Source organism: Vigna unguiculata, chromosome 5 (assembly GCF_037176805.1).
Source record: "Vigna unguiculata cultivar grain cowpea cultivar isolate G323 ecotype 2 chromosome 5, ASM3717680v1, whole genome shotgun sequence".
NCBI classification, from domain to species: Eukaryota; Viridiplantae; Streptophyta; class Magnoliopsida; order Fabales; family Fabaceae; genus Vigna; species Vigna unguiculata.
Genome location: NC_140796.1, coordinates 19,514,517 through 19,528,487, shown reverse-complemented (window position 1 = coordinate 19,528,487; position 13,971 = coordinate 19,514,517). Strand labels below are relative to the sequence as shown.

The 13,971-nt window shown below is 31.0% G+C and overlaps 1 pseudogene; it reads right to left on the bottom strand.

Moving 5' to 3' along the window:
• Nucleotides 1-293: 293 nt before the first annotated feature.
• LOC114184449 (putative beta-1,4-xylosyltransferase IRX10L) lies at nt 294-12,778 on the bottom strand (annotated as a pseudogene).
• Nucleotides 12,779-13,971: the final 1,193 nt, after the last annotated feature.

The following is a 13,971-nucleotide window of genomic DNA, read 5'->3' as shown; positions in this document are numbered from 1 at the left end:
CAATGTTTATCTGTAACTGTAGAAGACTTTTCCTAACACTTAATTGAAAATTCAACTTCACATAATAAGGATAACATGTAGTTGAATTAAATATTCTTATGCGGATAAAATCTCAATAACTAATTTTAATTGTGGTCATTTAAATATTAAATAGTGACATCAAAATAAATATAAAATAATAAATTATTATTATATATATATATATATATATATATATATTATTAATATTGAAATAAAAATAAACTATTATCTAAAATAAAAAAGAAAACGGTAACAGCAACAAATACTCCTATCTAAAAGATGGCTTCTAGTAAGATAGATGTGAGTATGGTATTCAACTTTGGAACCTCCTCCTCAGCAACAAATACTCCTATCTTTTCTCATGGGACTGCATCAGCAAATTGCAAAACAATGTCATCTACATAATAACAAGTATGCAACTAAATATCATAGCCTCTACCAATCTTAGGCTCCAACGGGTCCATCCAAGTGGGTATACGCAAAACACAGCTACTGCATGTCCTTAAAGTACGTGGTTGGATGCTTAGTGGAGACATCAAATAGAGGATTGTCCTTAAAAGTTCTCCCACACTGCTACTCTTGCACCTCTGCAAGATTACACAACATGTCCCGTTTATAGTTAGTCCAAATTACAATAGTTATATGAATCAAAGTCCCTAGTCATTGTATCTTTTATAAGAAAATGTAAATCAGATTTCTTATGCAGCTATGATATAGAAGAAATAAAAGGCTACACACTCGGACATTCTTGTTTAAACTTGTAATAAGGCCTACCTTGCATAATAACCACCTTCAGAGTCATTGCCAACATCATAAAAGTCATCGAAAATACACAAAAATGACCTAGGAGTCTTATTAGGAATTAGGTGGGTGTGGATTTTCTTGGTGAAAAGTATGGAGAAATGGTATTTGAGCCCTCTTTCGGGCATATGTGATTCCTCTGTCCAAAGGTTTGAACCAATGTAGCACGCTTTAGCAGTTAAAGAATCCCCTCTTTCAATTGCCTTCTCTTCCATATACAAATTAATATAAATATATAATAAAAGTGGTATAAATAATGAATGTTGAAAATAATCACAAAATTTGTACCTCGTAATGAAAACATTCCCCAAAATTTTGAGGAACCACAAAGAAGTGACGTGCCCCCTATGTGAGCCTTCAATAAGGTCAGTTGGAAGAAATAAGCTTTATGGCACTTCTTATCATTTGTGGTCATTGTATATAGGGGTATAAAACCTCTTCTAGATTAAAGTTTCAACAGGGCTAGATAAGAGAAACCGGTGATTAAAGATTTTAGTTGCAAACATATGGTTGAGGCATCTTGGATCTTTTTGCAGAATTTTCTTATTATACTTACTTGGAAGTTCATATACAAAAACCTTCAATCTCACCATGGGATTATCTTCCAATACATCATCAACACTATCTGCAGTTCGTTTAACCACAACATGCTTATAACCTCACAAATTTAAAAAGTGTATTAGATTTCAATATATCTCTAGAAATATAATTGTTAATATAATTAATTAAGAAAGTACAAATAAAACTCTGACCGTGTATAATTGCACATATGAAGCAGCATAAATCTAGATACTGAATAAGAGCTTAGTTTATAAGTTTCATTAAATCATGTGGTTTCAAACTATTTTAATCCAATACACATAAAACATGAGAAAATATGACCAAATCAATTGAAAAGCCTCACATTCAACTACCACATATTTCCAGCTTATTTATTCAAAGAAAATAGTTAGTTGCATTTTATGGCCAACCCTTTTATTTTAATCCCATTTCTGGATGAAATCCACTATGGTTTACCATGCTAAATTCTCTCTCCCTATAGCAATTATCTAAGATTTAAATAGACATCGTTAACCTGCTTCACATTTTATTTATTTCTTATTATTGGTGTAGGATATTCATTTAAAACATATGGTTTCAAGTATACTGCATAATTGCCCATTGATCTTTATTTATACCTCTCTTCTCTTAAGAGTTACACATGCATTGAAATGAGGAAATGTTCTAGCCACATAATCTAAAAAGTAAGCTTTTTGCCACAAATGCAGACAACAATATCCAAGAGGCCTTTCTACTTCAAGTGGTATTTTTTGATTCCAATATATTTTATTGAAGTAAATATTAATAAAAATAAATGTTTAGCACAAATTTTGGCAGCAAGTAGAAGAAAGTTTTCCTGCTCTCTCCAAGCACGAAAAAAAAATTGAAGCCTTGTCTACCAATTTTACCAAAAGTTTCCATACTACATTTCAAAAACTAAAAAAGTAAGGACTAGTGTTGTACCTCTGAAAAAAATTGTCAGCGAGAATTATTTCCTCTGTCTCCTTGGACTTCTTTCTAACATCCAAATTTAGGTCCTCGAGCTTTGAGCAGGGCTCAAACTCATTTGCAATATCCCTCAATGTACTAATGATAATAAAATAAGCAGTACATTATAAAGATACATAATGGATATTTTAAGTCATACATTACAAAGACAGAATTAATAATATAAATCATATGCAATATCCCTCATCTTTCTAAAAAATGCTTGTGCAAATATAATGACTATTTCACTCTTCACCAAATACAATACCTTTTCTCAGATGGTATAGCTACCCCATTTGTTGCATTAGATGACCCCGTCCTATAATGAGTACTTGAAATATCAGATCCATCAAACAGAAAGAAGAAAAGAAGAACAACCAAGAAGCAACTAAAAAGTTAATAAATTAAATAAATAGAAAGAAAAGTACATTCATTAAATGAAACAATAAATCGTAACATGTACCTTCTATGTGCTATTTTAACAACAAACACCATCTCCCCAGCATTTCAAACGGCTGTAGAAAAAGAAAAAATAAGCACACAGATAAATGAAACGCCTTTTCTTGAAGAGACATAAAAAAAAGGTTTTCTGCAAAGATCAAACATTTGAAAGCAAAATACATAAAACCCAAACCAAGATATGATATAGCTGTAAAATTGTAAAATGGTAAGGACAAAATTGGGAGACATGAAGCATAGAGAACAACACCTTCAAGAAAAACATGTACAAAAATCAAGACAGAAACATAGACATCTTCATTTCAGTCATACTTTTTCTTCAATCCACAACCATACACATTACAAAAAATCTTACTTTTTATTCAATCTACAACCATAGACATCGAAAAAGCAACTAAACACACAATAATGATATTAAAAACAAAAAATAGTAAATATACTTCATGAAAACAAAAGGTTTAGGTTTTTCTTCAAAACAATGAAAAAACAAAAGGTTTAAGCTTTTCTTCAAAACAATGAAAAAAGAAGTAGAAAACAAAAGTAGAAGAAGACCATGAAGGAGGAGAAAGAAAACTCAAGCTACTGACTTTAACCAACTATTAAAACGTACTAATCCAGAGGACACCATCTTCATCACAAAAAACCTCAAAAAAAAATAAACCTTTCATGAAAAAAAGAAGAAGGAACACATAAGAATTAAAAGAAAAATAAATAACACCATAAAAAATAACAGAGAAATCTGAACATAGCTTTCAATAAATACTAACCCACTGCTACAACATATTTAACAGAAAAAAAATTACAGAAACATAACCTTTTATAAAGAAGAAGGACCACAAAAGAAGTAAAAAAATAACACAATGAAGAACAACAAACAAATCTCAACAACAAACCACAAATAGACGAAAAAAAGAAAAGAAAAGAAGACCACCAACAATAACATCATCATCCTCAGTCATTCTATTTGTTCAAAAATACTTTCTAAAAACGAAAACTTGAACCTTTTCTTCAACCCACAATAATAGATGTATCAAGTATAAAAAAATAAATACAACAACACCATCAACAACAACAAAACATGTTCAAGATTTTGTTAAAAAATACCTTCTAAAAATAAAAACATAAGTGTTTTCTTCAAAACGAAACACATTGCAAAAATTAAATCTTTCACGAAGTAAAAAAAAAAAACAGAACAACAACAACAACAAACACAACAACAACAAACAGAACAAAAAAAAACTTAAGTTGGTATGAGGAAGAAGAAAGAAGAAGGATTGAAGAAGAAGGAATACGAAAGAAGAAAAAAAGAAATTACCTCGACGAAGTTTATTGCCTTGGAGAAGAAGATCCTACCGATTGCCTTGCAAAAATTAAATCTTTCACAAAGTAAAAAAAAAATAACAGAGTAAGAAGAAGAAAGAAAAAAGATCCTTGAAGAAAAAAGAATAAATTAAGAAATAGAAGAAAAAATTATCCACACCAATCAAAACTTCTGTCAACCTTCAACAAAAATAAATAGAAAAAAAAAACTTAAGTTGGTATGAGGAAGAAGGAAGAAGAAGGATTGAAGAAGAAGAAGAAGAAGAAAAACAGAAGAAGAAGAAGAAGAAGGAAAATGAAAGAAGAAAAAAAAAATTACCTCGACGAAGTTGATTGCTTGGGAGAAGAAAACCCTACCGTCAACATTCAACAAGAACAAACTGGAAATTAAAGAAAAACGAAAACCTAACTTGATATGAAGAAGAAGAAAGAAGAAGGATTGAAGAAGAAGAAAAAAAGCTAACCTCGAGTAAGCTGATTGCTTTGGAGAAGAATGATGCTGCTGTCTGACAACGTCAATCAATATTTGAAAAAGACGTTCGAACCGCGAAAACACAACAACATCAAAAAGACAAAAATACCCTCAATTTTAACCACGTGTCAATAAATTAAAATGTCTATTTCAGTAATTTACCTACACTAAGAATTTCTTAGATATATAGTAGACTATATGAATTTATATGTTTAGCCTCGATGTATATGTCCTTTGTTCATTTTGTGGAGTGGTATTTGTGGATTTTTTTTTCATTTTTCCGCTACTTTGTTAATTTTTGAGGCACTGACAGAGTCATTGATGGACGTGGTGCAATCATTGATGGGCGTGGTGCAGAGATATAATGAATTGTTTTGTAAGCTTCCGTTTTATAATCATGGAGCTTTAGTTAAAATTGGTTCAAAATTTCTTCAACTTCCTTCCCACTCCCCATTGCATTTGATGACAGGTCATTTTTGGTTGTCTTTATTGTGGACGTTTTTATTTTCATATCCTCCTATTTCGCTTATTAGTATGGATATATGATATTTGTGTTGTTTGTTCAAGGTTGAATCTTGAAAGATATTTTTCTTTTTGAACTTATTTTCGGGCATAGAAAGATTAAAGGTTAGTTTTTTTATCTATATTGGTATGTTCGTTGGGTTCGTGTTGTGATTTTTTTTGTGAAACGAAGTTTTGATTTTTTTTTTTTTGTTTTTTTTTTTGTTCTTATGTTACATATCTCTTTCGGTTTATCCTCTTCTTTCTTACTTCTTCTATAAATTGATCCATGAGTTCTTTGTTCAAGGTGGAGGCTTGAAGGATATTTTTTTTGTACTTATTTTCAGGCCTTAAAGGTTAGTTTTTTTTTTTACCTATGTTGGTATGTTCGTTTGTGTTCATGTTGTGATTTTTTTGGTGAAACAAGTTTTGATTTTTTTTTTGTTATTTTTTTTCTTCTGTTACAGACCTTCTCTGGCTTCTCCTATTCTTTTCTTACTTTTTCTATGACTTGATCTATGAGTTATTTATTCAAGGTTGAAAGCTTGAAGGATATTTTTCTTTTACTTATTTTCGTGCATATAAAAATTAAAGGTTAGTTTTTTTTTTCGGCTATTTTTTATGTTCGTTCAATTCATGTTGTAATTTTTTTTGTTATGTTCTTCTTTTGTTACAGACCTCCTCCTTGAAGCTTGAAGGATATTTTCTTTTTTGTAATTATTTTCGAGCACAGAGAGGTTAAAGGTTAGTTTTTTTTACCTATGTTGGTATGTTCATTGGGTGTGTTGTGTGATGTTTTTGGTGAAACAAGTTTTGATTTTTTTTGTTTCTTTCTTTGTTATTTTCTTCTTCTATTACATACCTCCTTCCGCTTCTCTCTTTTTTTCTTACTTTTTTCTATAAATTGATCTATGAGCCTTTATTTTTGTGTTCTCATTTTTCGTGTTGATGAAAGGGTGTTCATCTCCGTCTTTGGTAATATCAAGTTGAAGGTCAGTTATTGTTTAATCCAACACTACTTTAAACTTCTCCTTATTCGTCTTCAAGATTGATTTTTGCTTCAAGTTGTTTGCACATTATTGTTGTTTTTTTCTTCAAGTTCGTTTTTTTTTGTCATTAAACTTATTCCTTCTATTTCAGTGGTTCTGTTTCATTTTTTGGGGTTTAGGAATTTTTGTTGTGTTTATACACTATTAGTTTGGTTTTAAATGGTTCTTTTCAGGTTTTAAGTTCCATGGTAGAAGAGTGAAAAGGTACTTAAACGACAGCAAATTAAACACAGTTCCCACTTAATGAATGATGGAAATTTTCCCTAGGTTTGAACGAAAGCTATTGTTAAGGTCTTGATATAGTTTTCATGGTTACTTATATGAACAAAATTTATCTTTTATCTTTTTGATTTTTTTAAGCTTGCATTCTACCTATGTTTGATGGTTTTTATGCTTAATTATCTCCTCTTATACATTCATGAAATACATCATCCATATCATGTACTAATAATCTATGTGCATATATACCATATCATTTTGCAAAGAATTTATAGCATACATACACTATACTAATTCAATATACTTATAAAACTAACACATTATGTCTAATTTCTCACCTTATGAGGAGCCTACATGTTTCTTTTTTTTTATCCTTGTACAAAGATCCAAAATTGTTTAAGAGTTTGGAGGAACTAAACAAACAACTTGATGAAAGTAGGACATGAGTTTACTCCTCTACAATCAAGCATTTTTTGTTAAAACTTGCAGCATTTGATTATGATTCATTCTAAGCATGAAAGATTTTATCTATCTATCCATTTGTATATATCAATCATTTTATGTAGTTGAAGCTAACTGACAGGTTTAATTAGAAGAACATATCATTTTCTTTTATTTTTTATTTGATCAATTATATCCAACATTTGAGAAACACTTTAAAAAATGTATACTATATTTCTCCGAATTATTTATGGCTTGGACCATTTTCTCAGTTTAGTATTGTTTTTAAATTTGACCTAATTATGTGTTAGAGGGAGTAATCAAAGCATCTCAATTAAGTGAAATATGCAGAGATATAAAAAGGAAAGCGATAATTTATTGTACGCAATTTAGTTTATTTATTTAAAATTTTGTACGCATTTAAATTTTTTGAAGTTATTTGGATTCTTAAACTGTTTTATTTGAAGTTAGTTTTTTGTTTAAGTATTTTTAGTTTTTCATTTTACGTTTGACATGGAATCTAGGCAACATTCACATGGAATATGGGCCAATATAATCACTTGCTCTATCCAACCATGTCTTAGTTCTTCAAAAGATGTTTTACTTTCTTCAAAGTTGAATACAGTAGAAGTTTTTTTTTTCAAATATGGTTTGTTGTGATGTTTTTGTGTTACCAAACAATTTCTTCAAAGTTCAATGCATTAGAAGTTTTTTTTTTCTAGATATGGTTTGTTGTGATGTTTTTGTGTTCTGAAACTGTTTTTAAAATTTTTACCATGCTTCATTATAATCTCATTCTTTGTTATTACTTTTTCTTTCTTATGGAGAGGTAGCTCAATGAATAAGTTATCTTTATTTCCATACGTGGACAAAATATTTCAGCGAGATCCCTCCTTTTTTGAGTTTAAACTTGAACAATTGAATTCTTTTTGTCTTGGAACTTGGAGCTATTGTGAAGGTTCTCTAAGTACATGAGTTTCTTCTGTTTAAATGCGATAGGAACTTGGAGCCAACAGTGTAACTCCTTTTATTCTAAATAATGACACTTCCTTTTATTTTATATAATGACACACAAAAAATAATCTAAAAAAAAAGAATAAAAAACAAAAATAAATTTGGATCCTCTCCTTAATTTTGTCCTTAAAGTCTCATAATTCATTTGTCTGTGACTAGATTCGTAGAACTCACCTCCAATTCTTCACTACTCAAATTCGTCACCAAATTTTCCTGTAGATAAGGTTTGAGCACACAACAATACAATTATCAAGCCAATGCGCAACCAATCAATCAATTCATATTTTGTGATAATTCTTATACATCTTAGATTATATTATCACTAATCATGGTCAAACAAATTATTAAATAATAAGCAATTAAAATAACACACAAACGACATACACAAGACTTAAATTCAAGTCCTCTCAACACAATCAAGACCTTTTAACCATTCGAGCTAGTACTATTCAACGTTATAAATTCCAACATTAAATGCCTTAAAGATTCTCATTACCCGTATTTATTAAAGGTTAAAACACCTTTTTGATCCCAATTTTCGTTAAGTTTTGTCAAAATCAGTCCTAATTTTATTTTTGTGCTCAAATAGGTCCTAATTTTCGTCAATTTTGTTTAATCAGGTCCTTTTTTGCTAACACCGTTTAAATCATTAACGACCATACACGGTGATTGCCACGTGTCACTTCGAGGTTTTTCTGATTTTTTAATTTTTTTAAATTTTTTAAATTTTGTAATTTTCTTAAAAAAATTTAAATGTCCACGTGTCAATCCATCAGTGTGCCACGTATCAGAGTCAATGTTTTATATTCAATTTGGTCCCTATATTTGTTATTTTTGTTCAATTTACTCTCAATTTTGGTTAAAATTGACAAATTTTGTCTTTGTCGAAGATGAGACCAAATTTAATTTTTATATAAAAATTATAATGATGTTAATTTTAATATATTATATAAAAATATTTATTTAAAAATGTGAATTTCAATATAAAAATTAAATTTAGTTTCAATTTGGAGAGGGACAAAATTAGTTTATGTTAAAAAAAATTTGGACTAAATTGAATAAAAATCACGAATATAAAGATCAAATTGAATATAAATTATTGACCCTTACACGTGACACACTGCTGGATTGATACGTGGACATTTAAAAAAAATTAAAAAATAAAATAAAAATTAAATGCCTTAAAGATTCCATTACCCGTATTTATTAAAGGTTAAAACACCTTTTTGGTCCCAATTTTCGTTAAGTTTTGTCAAATCAATCCTAATTTTATTTTTGTGCTCAAATAGGTCATAATTTTCGTTAATTTTTTTTCAATTAGGTCCTTTTTTGCTAACACCGTTTATATCATTAACGACCATGAACAGTGACTGTCACGTGTCACTTCGTGGTTTTTTAATTTTTTTAATTTTTTTAATTTTTTAATTTTTTTAAATTTTTTTAAATGTCCACGTGTCAATCCATCAGCGTGCCACGTATCAAAGTCAATGTTTTATATTCAATTTGGTCCTTATATTTGTTATTTTTGTTCAATTTAGTCTCAATTTGGTTAAAATTGACCAATTTTGTCTTTGTCGAAGATGAGACCAAATTTAATTTTTATATAAAAATTATAATGATGCTAATTTTAATATATTATATAAAAATATTTATTTAAAAATGTGAATTTTAATATAAAAATTAAATTTGATTTCAATTTGGAGAGAGACAAAATTAGTTTATGTTAATAAAAATTTGGACTAAATTGAATAAAATTCACGAATATAAAGATCAAATTGAATATAAAATATTGACTCTTACACGTGACACACGGCTGGATTGACACATGGACATTTAAAAAATATTTAAAAAATAAAATAAAAATTAGAAAGACCATGAAGTGATACGTGACAATCACTGTTCATGGTCGTTAATGATTTAAACGGGGTTAGCAAAAGATCTAATTGAACAAAATTGACAAAAATTATGATCTATTTGAGAAAAAAACAAAGTTAAAACTTGACGAAAATTAGTAATAAACTGCCAAACCACCTTTGAGAAGCTCTGCAATAGAGTTATTGGACTCACTCTACACATGATTTTAAACTGTTCATTTATGGACTAATTCCAAAAATTCGACGTGAGCTTGTTGTCCTTTAACCATCCTTTATTTCTCGAGCTATATGATTAGCTAAACTACTTGAGTCAAAGTTTCATAACTCCAAACCCAAATATACAAAGGGCCCGAACCTCCTACCACCCTCCTTTTTACCCAACCCTAAACTAGCCATTAACCCTCTCACCTCACTCACCAACCATAATCCACTCCCTATTAAACGTTTGACATCTGCCCAATTGCAAGAACCACGAGCCGCAAGTTTATGTTATAAATGTGATGAAAAGTTTTATCCTAGCCATAAGTGCACCATCAAACGTTTCTTACTTTTATTAGGAGATGATCCTCCGCTTAACCCCAACGCCAACACACTTATTGAAAATTCCTTTATTATTGAAGTATCTGTCCATTTTCATTTGTTTCCCCAAGCTTTTTTCGGTAACCCCTTACCACATATTTTTATAAGTTCCATGGTTACATAAAACACCTCCCAATTACTATTTTGGTTGACACTAATAGTTCACACTGTCAACACCTAATTTTGTCTGGATAATGGTGCTAAAAAATAATAATAAAAAATAAAATAAAAATTAATTAAAGTTCAATTGAAAAAAAAAATAAAAGGTTAAAAAAATAAAAATAAAAAATAAAAAATATGTTTTAGGTTGAGAAAGAATAAATAACAATGTTTATTATTATTATTATTATTATTTTTCTTTCTCTCTCATTATTATTATTTATTATTATTATTATATTATTCTTATTTCTTTTATTATGACCCCATTTTATTTTACGTATCTCATTTTAGTTTGGTAAAAAAAAAGAAAACAAAAAGAAAAGAAAAGAAAAAACAAAATAATAAAAAAAAGAACATTAATCTCCCATCTTTTGACAAAGAAAAGGAAAAGGAAAAATAGAAAGGCAAGAAGTCAACTTAAGGTCTTGATAGTTCAGCAGACCTATATCCTTCCACTTTTGGTTAATTGAGAGATGTTCAGAGCTGCACCAAGTATGTTACCATTCAATTTGTATATCAATTGGGAATTACATGTGGTGAAGTCATGATGGTTCAAAGAGCAGAAAGCAACATCTAGCCCACGTCTCGAGATTGAAAGGACAGAAAAAAAAAAGAGAACGAAGAACTTAGGGGGAGATAACAAAGACATACATCAAGTGGAGAAAAAAAAAGGTATAAATACATATTTGGTACCCAAACTTTTTCGGAAAGTCAATGTGGTACCCGAACTTTAGAAATGTTCAATTTGGTACCCCAATTTTCTAAAAAGGTTTGGTCCTCTCCGTTAGGTTGGAGTTAACACCGTGTCCGTACAGGACACGTGTCAAGCCATGAAATTTTTATTTTTTTTTAATTTTTTTTCAAAAAATTAAAAAAAACTGCCACGTGTCAGTTTATCATCGTGTCGCGTGGCAGCTTACAAGCATGACACGTGGCAGTGTAATAGTTGTTTTCAATTTAGTACCTCAATTTAAATTTTTGGTTCAATTTAGTACCCCAATTTTTTAAAATCATTCAATTTCGTCATCTTCCATTTGAGACCAAATTAGTAAATAAGCTTAATTACAACCTATATATACATGTTACAATAACTTTTTATAATATATATACATCAAATCATTTCACCTAAATACTTAAATTATTTGATATTTTTCATTTTAACCTTTGTAATTTTTTATACATGAAATTTTTTACACTTGTAAAAAATAAAATAATTTGAATATTTAGGTGTAATGATTTGATGTATAAATTCAAAACAATTATTTTAACATGTTTATATAAATTATAATTAAGCTTATTTACTAATTTGGTCTCAAATAGGAAATGACGAAATTGGATCATTTTAAAAAATTTGGGTACTAAATTGAACCAAAAATTTAAATTGGAGTACTAAATTGAAAACAACTATTACACTGTCACGTGTCATGCTTGTAAGCTGCCACGTGGCACGATGATAAACTGACACGTGGCAGTTTTTTAATTTTTTTGAAAAAAAATTAATTTTTTTGAAAAAAAAAATTAAAAAAAAAAAAGAAATTTCATGGCTTGGCTTGTCCTGTACGGACACGATGTTAACTCCAACTTAACGGAGAGGACCAAATTGAACCTCTTTAGAAAATTGGGGTACCAAATTGAACATTCCTAAAGTTCGGATACCACATTGAACTTTCCGAAAAAGTTTGGATACCAAATGTGTATTTATACAAAAAAAAAAACAGAGCTCCCTCTATATCCTCTCCCCAATTTTACACGCACACAGAGACATTCAACTGGAACCAACATCCTTCGTCAACACATCATAACAGCAAAAAACCAATTTCATCCACCACCTCACCACAACCAACCCAAGATTTAACTCTCACCATACTTCATTGCACCATCATCTTCATCGCTTTTTCCAGCCAACACAATTACTCAACCCAGAACAGACAAGAGGAAGGGAGAATGAAGGAAAAGTCTGATAGCAAAAGTAAGAGGAGCCCAATACCACCCACGAGGGGAGCTCCGAGAGGTAAGTATCAGACCTTCTATGCTTGATTGAGTGAACATGATTTGTGTTTGTGTTCCACTTTCTGTTTGTGAGTGCCATGAACAACGTTTGCTGCATGTATCTGCTTGATTATTTGACTTATGTTGCAAATGTGTCCCGTGTTCTATTGTTGATCATGTATTTAACTGCTGCCCTCATACCACTATCTTCTGGACTCCCAAATCATACTCCATTCTATGTCATCCAACAGACACTGAATGTTGTCTCCCCTGCCTTTCCCTTTCGCGTCTTCCCCGCCTTTCCCTTTCGCGTCTTCTCGCTTCCTCACACCTCCAATGCCATCATCCTCCATTCCCCCATTCGCCACCAAGCATGCATAAAATATAAAAAAACACAAAGACCAAGTTTGTCCCACAAATCTTCATCCCCAATTTGGCACCACCTGAGACCCTTCACGCCCCTACACAATACCACAGAACTCCATTTGATCATCAACAACACCCATCAACACGAAAACACTTTCTTTTTCTTATTCACAAAACCTTTCCTCCATTACCACTACAACACTTCGTTTGCCCGTTAAAACTCCCCATCTCAACCCATCCTCTAATCCCAATGTCATCCTTCACCTACACAAGATCACCATAATCAAATACCAAGAAACCAACAACCCATCATCCGTTAGCCGTTGATTCACTCAACAGATTCACCTTCTCGCCAGTTCCTCCGTCACCACGCATACACATCACATTTTCACCTGCATAAAAACCAAAATCCACAGCCACAATTGCGCATCCACACACAGAACAGTAAAACAGAGAAGAAACAAGAAACAATCACCGACGGGTCGAAGCTTTGGACGACGAACGCGAACTAGTGGCAGCGACCTCAGGTGTCGCGCAGAGGCAGTACGAGTTGCACCTGAGATGAAGGAGCGCGAAGGTCGAGCATCCCTTGGTTCTCGTTGACGCCTCCGGCATTGATTAGCGTTGTTGGCAAGCCAGTTGTTGGATGGAATGGTGAAGCAGAGACGAAGGTGGTGTTCTGGTGGAAAATGACGAGAGAGAAGGTCTCGCGGAAGAAGAAGATGAAAGATGAGTCATCGCCGGCGTGGGCACCGGAGGTGGCTAGAGTCGCCGGCAACGACCTTGGTCGAGCGGGACAAAGCGGCAACGAGCATGCCTCTGTCGGGATTAACGGGCGAGATAGGGACGGGTTTCCCTATCCCATACACATCATCGTAGAAAATATTTATTTTCATCCCCATCTCCAAATCTAATGGGTATTAAACTTTTGTTTCATCCTCATTTCCACCGACTAACGAGTATAATCTCGTACCTATTTTCTTACTACTCTAATATTAATTTTAATTAATTTTTATAATAATAAAAAATTACTGTAAAGAAAACATAATATTATTACATTTTATATTAGAATACCAAATAAAATTTCATGAAAGCCAAAACATTTATTAAATTTTCAAACTGCAAACATTAATGAAACCTAGTTGATAAAATTAAAAAATATAAAAGGACAACAAATATT